The sequence below is a fragment of the Patella vulgata genome, chromosome 1 (assembly GCF_932274485.2).
Source record: "Patella vulgata chromosome 1, xgPatVulg1.2, whole genome shotgun sequence".
NCBI classification, from domain to species: domain Eukaryota; kingdom Metazoa; phylum Mollusca; class Gastropoda; family Patellidae; genus Patella; species Patella vulgata.
The window spans coordinates 46567256-46584946 of NC_065879.2; positions in this window are offsets into that span (position 1 = coordinate 46567256).

Below are 17691 nucleotides of genomic sequence, written 5' to 3' on the forward strand. Positions count from 1 at the left end.
GCTGTGGTCATATCTCATGTGAGTGTTGAGCACATCGCCAATGTGTTAGGAATGACAAAAGTTTTTGCAAGATGGGTTCCAGAGCTCTTGACTGCAAATCAGAAAAGTGTCAGATTCCTGACGTCCCGTGACAATCAGCGCCGCATTGAAGCAGATCCTGATAATTTTTTAGCCAGATTTGTGACCAATGGATGAGACCTGTTTCCAAAAATGAAAAATAACCAGCCAGTCGTCATTTTCCTAGTAATGATGACGTCATGTCAACTGTGAACGACCTTTAAGGAGGCTGAAGAACATTTCTTCCTTTGTCTGCAATATCACCTCGGTGGAAGCGGACGTAAAATACAACTAACTCACACACACATTTCTTCCTGACTGGCATCCAGGCCTTGTAACACCGTTGGAAAAAGTGTGTACAACCCGAAGTCGATGTACCATAATGCGTTTCAGCGCCATTTGTAACAAGGTGCTCAAAGAATGAGGCCAGACACATTCCACAGGTGATGCCATATTCTTATTTGGAGAGCATGCGCAATATATACTATCGGTGTTGACTGGAATAACCAGACGCTAGAAACTGTCTTTCGGTTGAGACTTCTGGCGTATTTTGCCGAACATAACTGATGACAATTCACAGTAAAACGGGAACGATGGAATGTAAAACAGTTTATATAAATTCATATTACATTATTATATGTATTTGCGACCCATATGTGTCAATTTCTAGGCCCAAAATATTAGCGATTTAGCTCCTTTAATACTGGTAGACTGATGAAAATATAAAATAGTACGGTTTCCAGTTCAACTTGCCAATTTGAATTTGTTTACAAGGAAATTTGTTGGGGAAAGCGACATATTGGTTCAATCCTGAATGGTAAATCAATTCGGCTATGATGAAGCGTTAAGACAAACATAGACAAATGTAGACTATGAGTCACGAATTGGCCTGGACGACCAGTATTGCTGCAAACATTACCCTACAGACCGGCGTCGTTCAGTCAACGTGACCCAATGTTCTGGGAAAGGGTTCTTGGTCATTCCATTCATATAACACGACTGTTAGGTTACACCAATTTAACGTCTGTAACCAAACTTGATTTTGGCGCCATTTTCCACACTGGTGCTTAGAAGTCGTATATTTCTGTCATGGCAGATTATTATAACTTAAATACTACTCATGAAACGGTTTAAAAAATTATCAATTCATGTATTATTAGAAAAAATAATTTATTTGGCCATTAATTGGTGGATGGATGATTCATAGATGGGAAGAAAGCTATCTATAACTAGCGGACAGACTGCAAATTATTGTTCACTAGGAGATTATATAGCTGCATAGACTAACGCGTGATAAGGTCATCATAAAACGTGGTCTGTAGATCTGACCCAGCTATATATTACCAGTAATACTGGTCATTTATTAAAATCAATAAAGACTACTTTCGGTAGCGACGTAATCCCGTCGTCTGCTCTCTTCAGAATGGTGTGATACACAAGAAAAACATCTGGATTTTTACGCGCCTTTTTCAACTCGGCAGATCTTCGCATGTTCGCAAAACAATAAAGATGATGAAGATTTACCCGGCTAAGTGCCGTAGTGCCCTGTCAGATTTGACCATGGTCAGTCTGGTTAGCTTGTTATATAGGCTGGAGATTTCGCCAACTAGCCAATACAATGGTCAGTGGGTGATTGTCTTGGTTGTGTGTAAGCGATCGATGAAGATGCTGCAAGTTTAAGACCTCCCTACCCAGCTGTCCGGCTTTTAATATGTATTGTTGTATTTTACCTGAAGTGAAAAGAAACGGAACGATGTACGGAGTTATTTTGGTGACTTATAACTGTCGACCACAGTATGCAATATATTGGTAATACACAACAGTGTCGAGTCACCACATGACCTAATTGGCTATAATTATCAAAATTCACGATTTAAAAGGTTTTTATTTGGTAAATAATTCAATTTTACATAAACGTTAGTGAAGGGGGGAAGCGACAGCCATTCACAGGTCTGCTCCAAGTAAACATGTGTGCGAGTATTTATAAACTTTTATGTGCGTTATTAATTGTTGCTGAAATAAGCCAAGTATATTCAGAGAGCGAGAACATAAACAAAAAGTTCACTCATCATATAAAAAGAAAGAAGCGATACACTGAGGAGCATAATAGACGAATGGATAGGGGGAAATACTCTTGTGCTCATCAAACGGGTAGGGACAACCTTGAATACCTCTCTCGTCATCCTCGAGACATTCACCGTGTCAAGCGAGCTAAATCCAAGTTTGGTAAAGCTATTTATTTCTCCGGTAAGCAGGTTTTAAAATTAGCCCGGGTGCATCGCTATTTAGACTTATCAGTGATTAAAGAATCATTTACTGCAGAACTTTGGATCCAACCCGAAGGAGGACAATACAACCCAGTGAATATTATAGGTAAGTTTATAACATATATGAAATTATAATATAAAACAAGTTATTGTCCAGACATCTTAGATTTTAACCTTTATATGCTCATGTTGTCTCATATTTTTTTCTTTAAACACCGACCAGTCTTTCGTCTTAAATTCACAATAACTGGTGTCGTGCCCTTTTCGCAACACCACGTGTCACTTGTTTCATAAGACCGTGTTCACATTGGTTTGTGGAGTTAATTTCAGATACCGTTTCGATTGGTACATATCAACGCAGATCTATCCAATGTTTCGAGTAATGCCCCACTATGCCGAGATAAAGCGAGACAAATTTGTATCCAATGTTTCAGGTAATAGCCTACTATGCTAGGATAAAGTAAAAGAATTACTATCCAGTGTTTCTGGTAATATCCCACTATGTAAAGATAAACTAATAGATGTATTATCCAATGTGTCGGGTATACCCCACGATGTCAAGATAAAGTAAGATATGTATTATCCAATGTGTCGGGTAATACTCCACTATGTCAAGATAAAGTAAGATATGTATTGTCTTTGTGCACTAGTTACGAATTCTGCACTAGCTACCATTTATTTGAATTTAATTTCACTCTGACCATTCGTCATACTTTGGGTGCAATTTATGCTACCCCCTGCAGAGGAGTAACCGTGAAATATATATTTGAGGGGGGGGGGCGCAAATGAAATTATATAAAATGTTGATAATCTGTGATGCCGGAGGCACAGGCCGCGCAGCAGCCGATGTAACGCGATAGAGAGAGTGTGGGAGGGCCTCCCATAAATGAATACAATGTTTATTTTGTTTACGTCAGGGGGTGCCGTATTCATATTTTTTTCGTGACTTTTACATATTGAATGTTACGCTTGAGTTATGAACAACACGAAAAAGAGAGTTTAGCAGGGGAATTTGTATGAGGAGGATCCAAATGAAACAAAACTTGATCACATAACTTTAGTTTATGAGGATGCATATTTGACAATCACCTTGTTAACTACAATACTATATACATATATACATTGACATTTACAAGAAAGTTGTATAGATATTTAAAGTATTTTGTACATTTTGTGTATTATAAATGGATTTCAAAAAGTAAACATAAGTGTTTGTGTTTTAATTTGTACATTGTTTTATACAGATAGAATCTTAACTAATCCTAATAATTGTTGTAAATAAATAGGAGTTAGGGCCTACTATGTAAATTTTTTGGGGGGTGGGGTGGGGTGGGGGTCCAAGTATGGTGGCTGATAGTGGCCATGTTAAATCTCGCCCTTTTCATAACGCGACAACACGACATCACGACAGTATTGATGCAATCACACGACACTTTACTCTGTCGTATCATCGTGTTTAATTTTATCGTAACGTCGAGATGTCGACTTGTCGGCTTAGTCTCTTTCTACAAGTCACAAAAATACAGCTGTACTCATTACATCATATAAGTAGCATAAATAAGACACGTGCAAAAGAGATAATAGAAAAACGTTGATTAATTAAGGTTTCACACTATTGTTTTTGTTAAGATTATTATTCTTATTAGGCTTTCAGACGAAACTGAAAGCCTATTGAGATTACTAAAATTATTGTTAGGCTTTCAGATTTTTGTCTGAAAGACTATTGTTTTTACTAAAATTATTATTATTAAGCTTTCATATTTCATATGAAAGCTTATTGTTTCTGTTAAGATTAATATTATTTGTGTGTGTTTTGTCCACAAATCGGATTTCTCAGAATCTAACCATAGGATCTTTCTGAAACTTTTACCTATCCCCCCAAACATGGGTGGTGGCTGTTGATTAAATATATTTTCAAAACGTTTTACGAATCCGAAATCACCGAATTTTACGAACGAATGCATTTGACCTACAATGCTGTTAGTTTGTGACTATTTGACCTATTTTACTAAATCTTTTTTCTTTGAGTACCTTGAGACAATTACTTCAAATCTGCAGTTTCAGATTTTCGAATTTCGTAAATTCGTCGCTGTGATTCCGAACCGGTATTCATGACCAATTTGACAACTTCTTTAATAGTTGTACGATTTTCATGAAATTTAGCATGTAAGTAGATCTTACCGATGCGACTTCAAAAATATGATTAGAAATTTGCTAAATTATCTCCCCTTAATGACAAGTAATTACTGATTCATACACAAAATATGGAGTTTGTCGATGGAACCGGAAATACCACCATCTTGAAACGTGAAAAGTCCCTAAAGCTTTTGCGATATTGCACTTACAGACATGGGAGTTATATTTTCTGAATCCCCGAAGGAATGCCTAAAAAACGTTCAGAGCAGAATTTTGATTTAGGTCAACTGATGGCCGCCATTTTGAAGTGAATATGAAAAATAGCGAAAAATCGACATTTACGGTCTTCTAAACAAACACAATAGGGCATCGTATGTTCAATACGTCTCCTATTACCGAAATTAATACATTTCAGGATAGCCTGGCTCATAATCGAATGTTTGGTATTTGAATATTTCAAAAATTCGAATTTCGCCTTTGATGTTTTCCGTGCCGACAAGGTTGTTTTCGAGTGTAGGCCTGCGCATGCGCGTCACAACCCTATTTCTCTGCAACTGAACAAGTTAGAAACCATTTCGTGATATCTATATGATCGTATGGATTCATTCTATTAGTTGATTGGAATCAAATATCAAAATTTTAAACAAATAACACATACTACTCATTTTGAATAAATTATTTGTTTCAAAGGCTAAAAATACATTTTTTATACAAATGACGCCATTTCCGGTGACATTGAAAATGTTAAATTGGTTTGAACTAGTCATAATTGACATTACGCATCAAATGGTGTCCCTTTTATGAAAATCCAATAATAATTGACTCTTTTACAGACAAAATAGCGTAAAAAGTGACTCATGCAAAATTGACCATTTCTTGGCGCAAAGACAAAATGGCGAAATGGCGCAAATACAAAACTCAAATTAAAAAAAAAACCGAGTCCGAGATTTTTTGCGCCTTTTGTAGGGGCATTTATCTTGATCTATCAGATATGCAAAAATTAACATTTGTTAGTGAAAAGACGTCCCGACTCGTCAAAATTTGAGTTTTTAGCAAAATTGCGTCATATCCGGTGCCGATAGAAAACTTTACCGGTAATAAAAAAATTGAGAATTTGCACCATGGAGCACATGAACTTTGTTTTATAAAAATCAGGCAATAAATAATTAACCTAAAATCAATAAGCTGAATTAGCCAATATCGGCCAAGAAAAATTATCGAGACAAAAATGTTCACATTTTTGCTCAAATCAGACGACCCTTTAACCCTGGGTAAATGCCATAAAAAAAATTATCATTAATAAAAAAGTTTTTTGTCAAAATTTAAATTTTCAAAATTTGGCGCCCAATATCTCCGAAGATTCGTCGAAAATAAAAAATCTAAGGAACCCTAGCTATCCGCTATGTCAAAATGTGTCAAGTGTTAAAATCCAACGATTATTGTTAATATTACGGCAATATTTAAAAAAATGACAACTTCGGCGATTTCAGACATTTCGCATTGTCGCAGAACGTTCGAAATAGCTTTAATCTCTAAGTCACACCCACTTTCCCAGGAAAACCGAAGACATCAAATCGATCCGACAAGTAGTTTCTGAGATATGCTCAAGTGAAAAAAAAAAAAATAATAATAATAACTAGAACTGCGACGCAGTAATGACGGGTTTCACCGGTGCCCATTTATTCTTGAACATATGTGACTTCCGGTACCGATGAAACCATTAAACAGGTTTCCATACAAGCATTGCACGCATCAATAAATGGAAGCAGTATCAACCAAATCCAGCAATATCAATTCATTGTATACATTTGTTACATGTAAGTGATCCTGACAAAATTACATTACTTCCGTTGATAATGAAAATGTTAAATTAGTTTTATGAAATCATAAATGGCATAAGGTATCACATGGTGAAAATTTTAATGGAAATCGGATAATAATTGACACTTTTATTGACCAAAAACCATAAAAAGTGACTTGCAGAAAATCGTCTATTTTTCTGCAACCGTACAAGTTAGGAATTATTTTGTGGTATCTGTATGATCGTATGGGTTTATTCTATTTGTTGATTTGAATCAAATATCATAATTTTAAAATGATTACAAATAAGAATCATTTGAAGAAAATATCTCTTTTAAAGGCTAAAAATACAGTTTTTGCCAAATTAAAACGGCCACTTTGTTGGGTGAATGTTTTTATTTGGTAAAGACAATCATTACTAGAACTGCGATGCAGTAATGACGGGTTTCACTGGTGCCACGTAACCCTTGAACTTATGTCACTTCTGGTGCCTCGCTATCCTTGAACTTATGTCACATTCGGTACCAATGAAACCGTTAAACAGATTTCCACATAAGCATTGCACACGTGTTATGAAATGGACGCAGAATCAACCAAATCCTGCAATATCAATTCCATTTATACATTTGTTACCATGCGTTAGATATGTCAAAAAGTGATCCTGACAAAATTTATTACTAACTTACCACTAAGTTAGCTGACTATCTAATGGGAACTTAAAATGTGAAAAGAGTCTTAAAAAGTTATCCTGACAAAATTGGTTATTTCTCGACAAAGAAAGATGGTAGAAGCAATTTTTTTGACATCTATATGATCGTATTGATCCAATCTATATCATAATGTTAAACGAATAATAAATATAACGCACTTCAAAAAATATTTGTTTTGAAGGCTAAAAATACAGTTTTTGCCAAAACGACATTACTTCCGGTAAAAATGAAAATGTTAAATTAGTTCCATGAAATCATAAATGGCACCAGGCATCACATGGTGAAAATTTTATGAAAATTGAATAATAATTGACACTTTTATAGACCGAAAACCATGAAAAGTGACTTGTAGAAAATCGGCTATTTCTCTTCAACCGTAAAAGTTAGGAACCATTTTGTGGTATCTGTATGATCGTATGGGTTCAATCTATTTGTTGCTGGCAATCAAATGTCATAATTTTGAAAAACATTACAAATCAGACTCATTTGAATAAAATATCTGTTTTGAAGGCTATAAATACAGTTTTTGCCCATATTGTAATATATAGAATCCAGTCCTGTACATATTATTATATATTTTTGCATTCTTTGATTGTTATATTGTTATGTAAGTTTTAGATCGTTTGTTAAATTATTAGTATAGGGCGAGGATTTCGGTATGGGTATATAGCGTGATTTCAACTAATATTTTGTATAAAACTAACAAGGTTTACTTACTTGTTAGCCTCTCGAATAATCTTCCCCGTATTTGTGCACTTATTATTAATTACAACATTGCATAGTTCTTTTCCGAAACGTTCAATTTTGCATTAGAATAGTCCTTAGTTACGAGCACATTCATAGTTCACAACGTAGACGTCCATCTTGTGTCACGTCGATCTTAGCACCGACTTGTCAGATTTTTATATAATATTTCTATTTGCTTAATGATTATGCTTATTGTACATCATTGTCAAGACTAGTAATTCATCTTGGTTGCTATAATAATTATTACGGGGACGTAGTTCAATTGGATTATATTGTTACCTATTACGTCTTAAATAATTACGCGTGGTATGGTCACATTTGATAAAATTACGCTGTTCATAGTTATTGTCCGTTTTGTCTGTTTATAATCAATCTTTTCGTTGTACATCTCAAATTATTCCTGATCAAATTTAAGTAAAACGGACAAGAACCGGACAAGTTCGATATATTATTTCAGTAGACTATTTTAACGTCGAACACTTCAATTTTCAAAGAAGTTCCGACACGGAGAAAAGGACAATTATTGATTGGTTAATGACGTCACGTGATACTCTAATTTTCTTATATAAAGGGTGCTTGAACGTCGGAAGGGCAGATAACGGTTCGTCGTATCCACGGCTAACTATCATCATAATACCGAGAGCTAAAATCGGAAATTGTTAATTACAACCTCTTGACAAATTATTTAATTAGAAAGGTGAGAACCGTACCCGCCAGGGAACTTAGATATACATTAATGTATCGAACGGGAATACCATCGTATTACGTTCATTAGTAGGTAGATGAGTAGGCCGCCATTATTTTCGCCTTCGGGTTAACAATATGTAATATGGAATCGCGAACGTTATCTCCCACCACGCCGGACACCCATATTTTAACATGTTATATAATATTTAGCTAAATGTATTTCATTGTTATTTTCAAATCTTTACCACGAAATAAAGGACCAGGCATATTGAACGTCTTATTAGCCTTAGTCGTTACTTACGGGGTAGGGGAAATAAAGAGTTATCCCCCTTTAATCGTTGGGACTAGCTTCAAAGAATCCTGTATCTTGAAAGTTTGGGCTGGGTGCTATAGTATACGATGGGCGAGGGATGGGAGTGCATGAATGGAATCGGAAAAAGGAGGAAACCACAATATCAGACGCCAGCTCGGAGATCCTGACAAGACCCGCTTTTGGCGATCTTCCCCTCCTATCCCCACATTTAATATTTATCGTAGGCGCCGATACGGACAGGGTGTCGGTAACCTTACAATATGACGCCATTTCCCGTGACAGTGAAAATGTAAAATTGGATCCACCCAGTCAAAAATGGCATTAGGCATCATATGGTGAAAAAAAATAGAAAATTGGATTATAATTAACTCTTTTACAGGCACAATAACGTGAAAAGTGACTCATGCAAAATTGACTATTTCTCGGCAACAGCTAATATTACAAACTAATTTTGACATACATTGTCATCGTATGGATTAATGCTACAGGTTCGTGAAAGTTGTCAAGAAATATTTTAAAATATGAAAAGCCTGAATGGATTGTAAATAGCTCATTTTTACACCTTTTTTCAGCTTTAAATCAAAATGATGCAAATGCAAAACCGAAATAAAAAAACAAAACAAAACAAAGCAAGACATATTTTGCGTCTTTAGTATGAGCATTCATCTTTATCTATTAGATTTGTGAACATTAATATTTGCTTTTTAGAAGAGCTTTCGACATGTCAAAATTGAAGTTTTGGGCAAAAATTACGTCACTTTCGGTGCCAACAGAAACTTTTATAGGTAGAAGTAAGTTAGTAAGTTGAGTATTTGCACCAGGTGGGCTTTTCTTTTACACAAATCAGGCGATAAATAATTAACCCAGGACCCATACACTGAAATTAAAATGCGAAAAATCTTAAAAAGTGATCCTGGCAAAATTGGTTATTTCTCGGCAAGGGAAGATGTTAGAAACAATTTTGTGATATCAATATGATCGTATTGGTTGATACTATTTGTCCATAGGAATCAAATATCATAAGTGTCACAGTTGCGGAGAAATAGGTTTTTGTCCATAAAAGTGTCAATTATTATTCGATTTTCATAAAAATTTCACTGAGTGATACCTAATGCCATTTACGATTTCATACAAGTAATTTAGTATTTTCATTATCACCGGAAGTACCGTCACTTTTAGCCTCTAAAACAAGTAAGCGATATTCATTATTGGTGTACAATTATGATATTTGATTCCTATGGACAAATAGTATCAACCAATACGATCATATTGATATCACAAAATTGTTTCTAACATCTTCCCTTGCCGAGAAATAACCAATTTTGTCAGGATCACTTTTTAAGATTTTTCGCATTTTAATTTCAGTGTATGAGTCCTGGGTTAATTATTTATTGCCTGATTTGTGTAAAAGAAAAGCCCACCTGGTGCAAATACTCAACTTACTAACTTACTTCTACCTATAAAAGTTTCTTTGTTTTGTTTTGTTTTTTTATTTCGGTTTTGCATTTGCATCATTTTGATTTAAAGCTGAAAAAGGTGTAAAAATGAGCTATTTACAATGCATTCAGGCTTTTCATATTTTAAAATATTTCTTGACAACTTTCACGAACCCGTAGCATTAATCCATACGATGACAATGTATGTCAAAATTAGTTTGTAATATTAGCAGTTGACGAGAAATAGGCAATTTTGCATGAGTCACTTTTCACGTTATTGTGCCTGTAAAAGAGTTAATTATAATCCGATTTTCTATTTTGTTTTCACCATATGATGCCTAATGCCATTTTTGACTGGGTGGATCCAATTTTACATTTTCACTGTCACGGGAAATGGCGTCATATGGGCAAAAACTGTATTTATAGCCTTCAAAACGGATATTTTATTCAAATGATTGCCAGCAACAAATAGAATGAGAGAGAGAGAGAGAGAAATGGGGTTTAACGTCCACTTGACACAAACTAGGTCATTTCGGGACTAACATATGGTTTAATTTTATTTCAATAATTCGTTTGCGCGTAGGGGTCTTTAGCAGTGGGAGGAAACCGGAGGACCCAGAGAAAACCCACGAGGTTAGACAGGCGACCCTACTCCTTGTCACGTCAAATAGAATGAACCCCAATGCGATCATACAGATACCACAAAATGGTTCCTAACTTTTACGGTTGAAGAGAAATAGCCGATTTTCTACAAGTCACTTTTCATGGTTTTTGGTCTATAAAATTGTCAATTATTATTCAATTTTCATAAAATTTTCACAATGTGATGCCTGGTGCCATTTATGATTTCATGGAACTAATTTAACATTTTCATTATTACCGGAAGTAATGTCGTTTTGGTAAAAACTGTATTTTTAGCCTTCAAAACAAATAATTTTTGAAGTGAGTTATATTTATTATTCGTTTAACATTATGATATTTGATTCCAATGGAGATATAGATTGGATCAATACGATCATACAGGTGTCCAAAAATTGCTTCTACCATCTTTCTTTGTCGACAAATAACCAATTTTGTCAGGATAACTTTTTAAGACTCTTTTCACATTTTAAGTTCCCATTAGATAGTCAGCTAACTTAGTGGTAAGTTAGTAATAAATTTTGTCAGGATCCCTTTTTTGACATATCTAACGCATGGTAACAAATGTATAAATGGAATTGATATTGCTGGATTTGGTTGATTCTGCGTCCATTTCATAACACGTGTGCAATGCTTATGTGGAAATCTGTTTAACGGTTTCATTGGTACCGAATGTGACATAAGTTCAAGGATAAGGAGGCACCAGAAGTGACATGAGTTCAAGGGTTACGTGGCACCAGTGAAACCCGTCATTACTGCATCGCAGTTCTAGTAATGATTGTTTTTAACCCCCCCCCCCCCCAAAAAAAAGAAAATCATCCAACACATTGGCCGTTTTATTTTCCACTTGAGTATATCGCAGAATCTACTTGTCGGATCAATCTGATATCTTTGGTTTTTCAGGAAAGATGGCACGACTTAGCGATTAAATCTATTTCGAACACTCTGCGACAATGCGAAATGTCCGAAACCACCGAAGTTGTTTTTTTTCTAAACATTGCCGTAATATTAACAATGATTGCCGGGTTTTAACATTTGATACATTTTGACATAGCCAGAGACAAGGCACATAGCTACGGGTCTTTAGATTTTTTGATTTTTCGATGAATCTTCTGAGATATTAGGCGCCAAATTTTGAAAATTTAAATTTTTACAATTTTTTTTATTAATTAATATTTTTTTATGGTACTTTATCCAGGGCTAAAGGGTCATCTTATTTGAGCAAAAATGTGAACATTTTTGTCTCGATAGTTTTTCTTGGCCGCTATTGGCTAATTCAGCTTATCGGTTCTAGGTTAATTATTTATTGCCCGATTTTTATAAAACAAAGTTCATGTGCTCTATGGTGCAAATTCTCAATTTTTTTTATTACCGGTAAAGTTTTCTATCGGCACCGGATATGACGCAATTTTGATAAAAACTCCAATTTTGACGAGTCGGAACGTCTTTTCACTAACAAATGTTAATTTTTGCATATCTGATAGATTAAGATAAATTCCCCTACAAAAGGCGGAAAAAATCTCGGACTCGGTTTTTTTAATTTCGGTTTTGTATTTGCGCCATTTCGATTTAAAGGTGAAAAAAGGTGTAAAAATGAGCTATTTACAACCCATTCAGGCTTTTCATATTTTAAAATATTTCTTCGCAAATTTCATAAACTCGTAGCATTAATCCATACGAAGAGAATCTATCTCAAAATTAGTTTGTAATATGAGTATTTGCCAAGAAATGGTCAATTTTGCATGAGTCACTTTTTACGCTATTTTGTCTGTAAAAGAGTCAATTATTATTGGATTTTCATAAAAGGGACACCATTTAATGCTTAATGTCAATTATGACTAGTTCAAACCAATTTAACATTTTCAATGTCACCGGAAATGGCGTCATTTGTATAAAAAATGTATTTTTAGCCTTTGAAAGAAATAATTTATTCAAATGAGTAGTATTTGTTTAAAATTTTGATATTTGATTCCAATCAACTAATAAAATGAATACATACGATCATATAGATATCACAAAATGGTTTCTAACTTGTTCAGTTGCAGAGAAATAGGCGATTTTCAGCAGGTCACTTTTCAAGGTTTTTGGTCCATAAAAGTGTCAATTATTATTCGATTTTCATACAAATTTCACTGTGTGATACCTAATGCCATTTATGATTTCATACAAGTAATTTAATATTTTCATTATCACCGGAAGTACCGTCATTTTGGCAAAAACTGTATTTTTAGCCTCTAAAACAAGTAATTGTTTGAAGTAAGCAATATTCATTACTGGTATAAAATTATCATATTTTATTCCTATGGACAAATACTATCAATCAATTCGATCATATTGACATCACAAAATTGTTTCTAAAATCTTTCCTTGCCGAGAAATAACCAATTTTGTCAGGGTCATTTAATAAGATTTTTCGCATTTTAATTTCTGTTCTTGGTTAATTATTTATTGCCTGATTTGTGTAAAAGAAAAGCCCATATGCTCTCTGTGCAAATTCTCAACTTTCTTCTACCGATAAAAATTTCTGTCGGCAGCGGATTTATGTAATATTGCCCAAAACTTCAATTTTGACGTGTCGAAAGGCCTTTTAAAAAGAAAATATTAATGTTTAGAAATCTGATACGATGACAATGTGTGTCAAAATTAGTTTGTAATATTAGCAGTTGCCACTTTTCGCATTATTTTGCCTGTAAACGAGTTAATTATAATCCGATTTTCTATTTTTATACGCCCACATTGAAATGTGGTCGTATATTGCCGTCGCCCCCGTTCGTCCGTCCGTCCGTCCGTCCGGACGTCGGTCCGTCCGTCCACAATTGTTTGTAAACTCTCTACAGGTCACAATTCTTATCCGATTTTGACGAAACTTGAAATATAGGTTTATCCCCAAAAGATCTCGGCTGCTTTTGATATTGGCATGTATCGGAGATCGAAACTTCATGGATTATGGCCCCTGATTGTACGTAAAATCACGTTTTTATACACCCACATTGAAATGTGGACGTATATTGTTGTCGCCCCGTTCGTCCGTCCGTCGGTCCGGCGTCCACAATTGCTTGCGGACGCTCTATAAGCTAAAGTTAATATCCGATTGACTTTAAATTTATACACAGTGTTTCCACAATTGCTTGTGGACGCTCTAAAGGTCAAAGTTAATATCCCATTGATTTTAAATTTATACACAGCGTTTAAGGTCATGATAATTACTGCCAGAGTTATGGCCCTTGATCACTTCAAAAAATCTTGTGGACGCTCTAAATGTCAAAGTTAATATCCGATTGACTTTAGATTTATACACAGTGTTTAAGGTCATGGGACGAAGAAGCCTATTGATTTTCAACAATTTCCAATAATTTCAGCCAAAGTTATGGCCCTTGATCACTTTGAAAAATCTTGTGACGCTCTAGAGGCTAAAGTTATCATCCGATTGACTTCAGATTGATACACAGAGTTTAAGGTCTTGAGATTTTCAATGAATTTTTATGACTTGAACAGCTAAATCCATGATGTTAAAGGGACAATAACACTCTTGCTGGCTTGAAAGCTCCAGAAAATAAATAATATCTCTATCTAAGCACTAGATGTTTAAGTGTCCTACCTGTTGTGTAAATTATCCCTTACATCCTATTTTACTTGTCCAGAGGGTTCGAAAATATTTCTAAATCGAAGTTTCATTTGAAAAGGTTTACGTTAGACGTTTCAAACCTTTATGTTGAATTTTTCAAAATTTTTAAATAAGGTGTGTTAAGATGAAATTTGTATCATCAATTAATTGAAATATTCTAAAATAGTACAATTTGTTGACCAGAATAAAGATTGGGACATATTATTCAGTTACAACAAGAGTGGTATTGAGCCTTTAAAAGATTCGTATACTAAATGTTAGCATGGGGCAGAACTTTATAAAAACCAAACAAATTCTAGTGGTTTTCTGATAATTACTTACTGAGTTGTTACTCTTAATCAGTTTTTAATGTAACTATTCAAAAAAAGTAGGGGATATTTGATTTTTAAGTGTTATTAAAGTCACCTAATGAAACTGACGAAGAAACAAATGACAAAATGAAATGAAGTTCACATTCATCGATTTATTCCAAATGATCGTTAGACTAAGTAAGGCACAGACTGACCATTATAAGGGTAAAATGATACCCGGGGTCAAACAGCAAAGTTACCACAGCATCACAACCAAGTCAGTAACGGGTAAATCCTCCTCTGTTTGCCAAACAAGCATTGATCCGACGTGGCATACTCCTAATGAGACGTCTAAGGTCATTTTGGTCCAGATTGTCCCATTCCTGTTGCAACGCAGCAGCAAGTTCTTGGACATTGGCAGGACGTTGTTGACGTTGACGTAACCTCTGTCCAAGCATGTCCCAGACATGCTCGATGGGGGAGAGGTCGGGACTCAGTGCTGGCCAAGGTAATGTGGTGATGTTCTGTTGTTGGAGGTAATCTGTAACGATCCTGGCCCTGTGACATCTTGCGTTGTCATCCTGGAAGATGAAACGGCGGCCATGACGTCGTGCGAACGGCACAACATGGACTGCCAAGATGTTGTCCCGGTAGTACTGGCCTGTAACACGCCCTGCAACAACATGTAAAGCCGTTCTTCCAGCAACAGTGATGCCTCCTCACACCATAACAGAACCACCCCCAAATCGATCATGTCTGATGACGTTAACGTCTTGGAAGCGCTCGTTTCGACGACGCCACACCCTCCTACGTCTGTCCAAAAAATCAACAGTGAACCTTGACTCATCTGAAAACATCACATTGCTCCAGCGTCGATTATCCCAGTGTTGACGATCCCTACACCAACGACGTCTTGCCTGAATGTGATGATCTCTCAAACAAGGGATCACGCGAGGACGTCGGGCGCGAAGGTGACCCCTATGCAGTCGATTCCGAATCGTCTGGCCACTCACTCTCACACCAGTGTCTGTTTGAAGACGAGCGCTGATCTGATTTGCTGTGATGACACGATTTCTCAAGGCCAAGGTACGGATAAATCGATCCTGGGCTTGAGTTGTCGCCCTTGGTCGACCTGAGCGTGGTCTGTCCTGTACAGATTGTGTATCACGGTATCTGGACCATAGCCTGCTTATGACAGACTGAGAAACATTCATCGTCCGCGCCACAACCGCCTGTGTTGTGCCGATCTGTAGCATGCCAAGGGCACGTAACCTTTCATTTTGGGTAAGCCGACGCATATCAAAATTTGTTTTCTGGTCACTAAAACAATTAAACTGATGTTTCCACCCTGGAATTCAATGCCACAATGACTGTAACATTCAAAGTCAGAGTCGTGCAAATCTTGGGTTGGACCCCCATGATGATCCCAAGCATCACCTGCATTCCATGCGGTAGCTATTGGTGCGTTTGGGCGTCACATGTAACTGGAAATGTTTCTTCTGTTAGGTTCTATAGTGACTTTTTTCGTAGTCATTTGCATATTTTAGTATTATGCCCCCAAAATCAAATATCCCCTACTTTTTTTGAATAGTATATTATAAATGTTTCATTACCGAAAAAAGTAAAAATACTCTTGTTGACTTCCCGGACGATATAGCTGCTATGGGCGTATGTTTCGTTGCCTGGCAACCTATCTTTAACTTGTAGACCCTATAGAGGTCACAATTTTGAACCGATTTTGATGAAACTTGACACGCATGTTTAGAACCCAAAGATCTTGGTTCCTTTCGATATTTGCGCATATCGGAACATAACTTCCTGAATTATGACCCCTGATTGTACGAAAAATCGCCCTTTTTAGCTTGTGGTCCCTCTGAAGGTCATAATTATTATCCGATTTTATCACTGTTACACCGTAATGAAGGGTGAGTTTGAATTTCATGAAAATCGGACCAAAACTGCCGGAAAAAATGGCCGCCGCATGTACGCGAATAGTGTAAAAATATAGTATTTCAAGGTTGTGGACCCTGTAGAGGTTACAATTTTGATGAAACTTGAAATGCATGTTTATAACCCAACGATCTTGGTTGCTTTCGATATTCATGCATATCGGATCGTAACTTCCTGAATTATGGCCCCTGATTGTACTGAAAATAACGTTTTTAACTTGTGGTCCCTCAAGAGGTCATAATTATTATTCGATTTAAAAAACATTCGAAAATATTACCGTTAAACCGAAATGTTGATTGGGTTTGAATTTCGTGAAAATTGAACCAAAACTGCCAGACAAAATGGCTGCCCCTCATACGCAAATAGTGTAAACTTATCGTATGTTTCGGTTGTGGACCCTCTACAGGTCACAATTTTGATATGATTTTGATGAAATTTGAGTTGAAATACATGTTTATAATCCAAAGATCCTGATTCTTCTCGATATTCGCGCATATAGGATTGTAACTTCCTGAATTATGGCCCTTGATTGTACGAAAAATCGCGTTTTTAGCTTGTGGTCCTTCTAGAGGTCACAATTTTTATCCTATTTAAAAAAATGTGTAAATATATCACCCTTACACCCTGATGATGGTTGAGATCAAATTCCGTGAAAATCAGACCAAAACTGCCAGACAAAATGGCCGCCCCTCGTACGCAAATAGTGTAAAAATATGGTATATCAAGGTTGTGGGCCCTCTAGAGGCCACAATTTATATCCGATTTTGATGAAACTTTAAATTTAAGTTTTTATCACTTAGATCTTGGTTCCTATCAATAATCGTGCAAATCAGAACGTAACTGTCTGGATTGTGGCCCCTGATTGTTCGAAAAATCACATTTTGAGCTTGTGGACCCGCTATAGGTCACAATTTGTATTCAATTTTAAAAAAGGTTTAAATATATCACTGTTGCACATCAATGAAGGTTGAGTTTGAATTTCGTAAAAATCTATGTAATAGGAAGGATGTGGACCTTCTAGAGGTCACAATTTT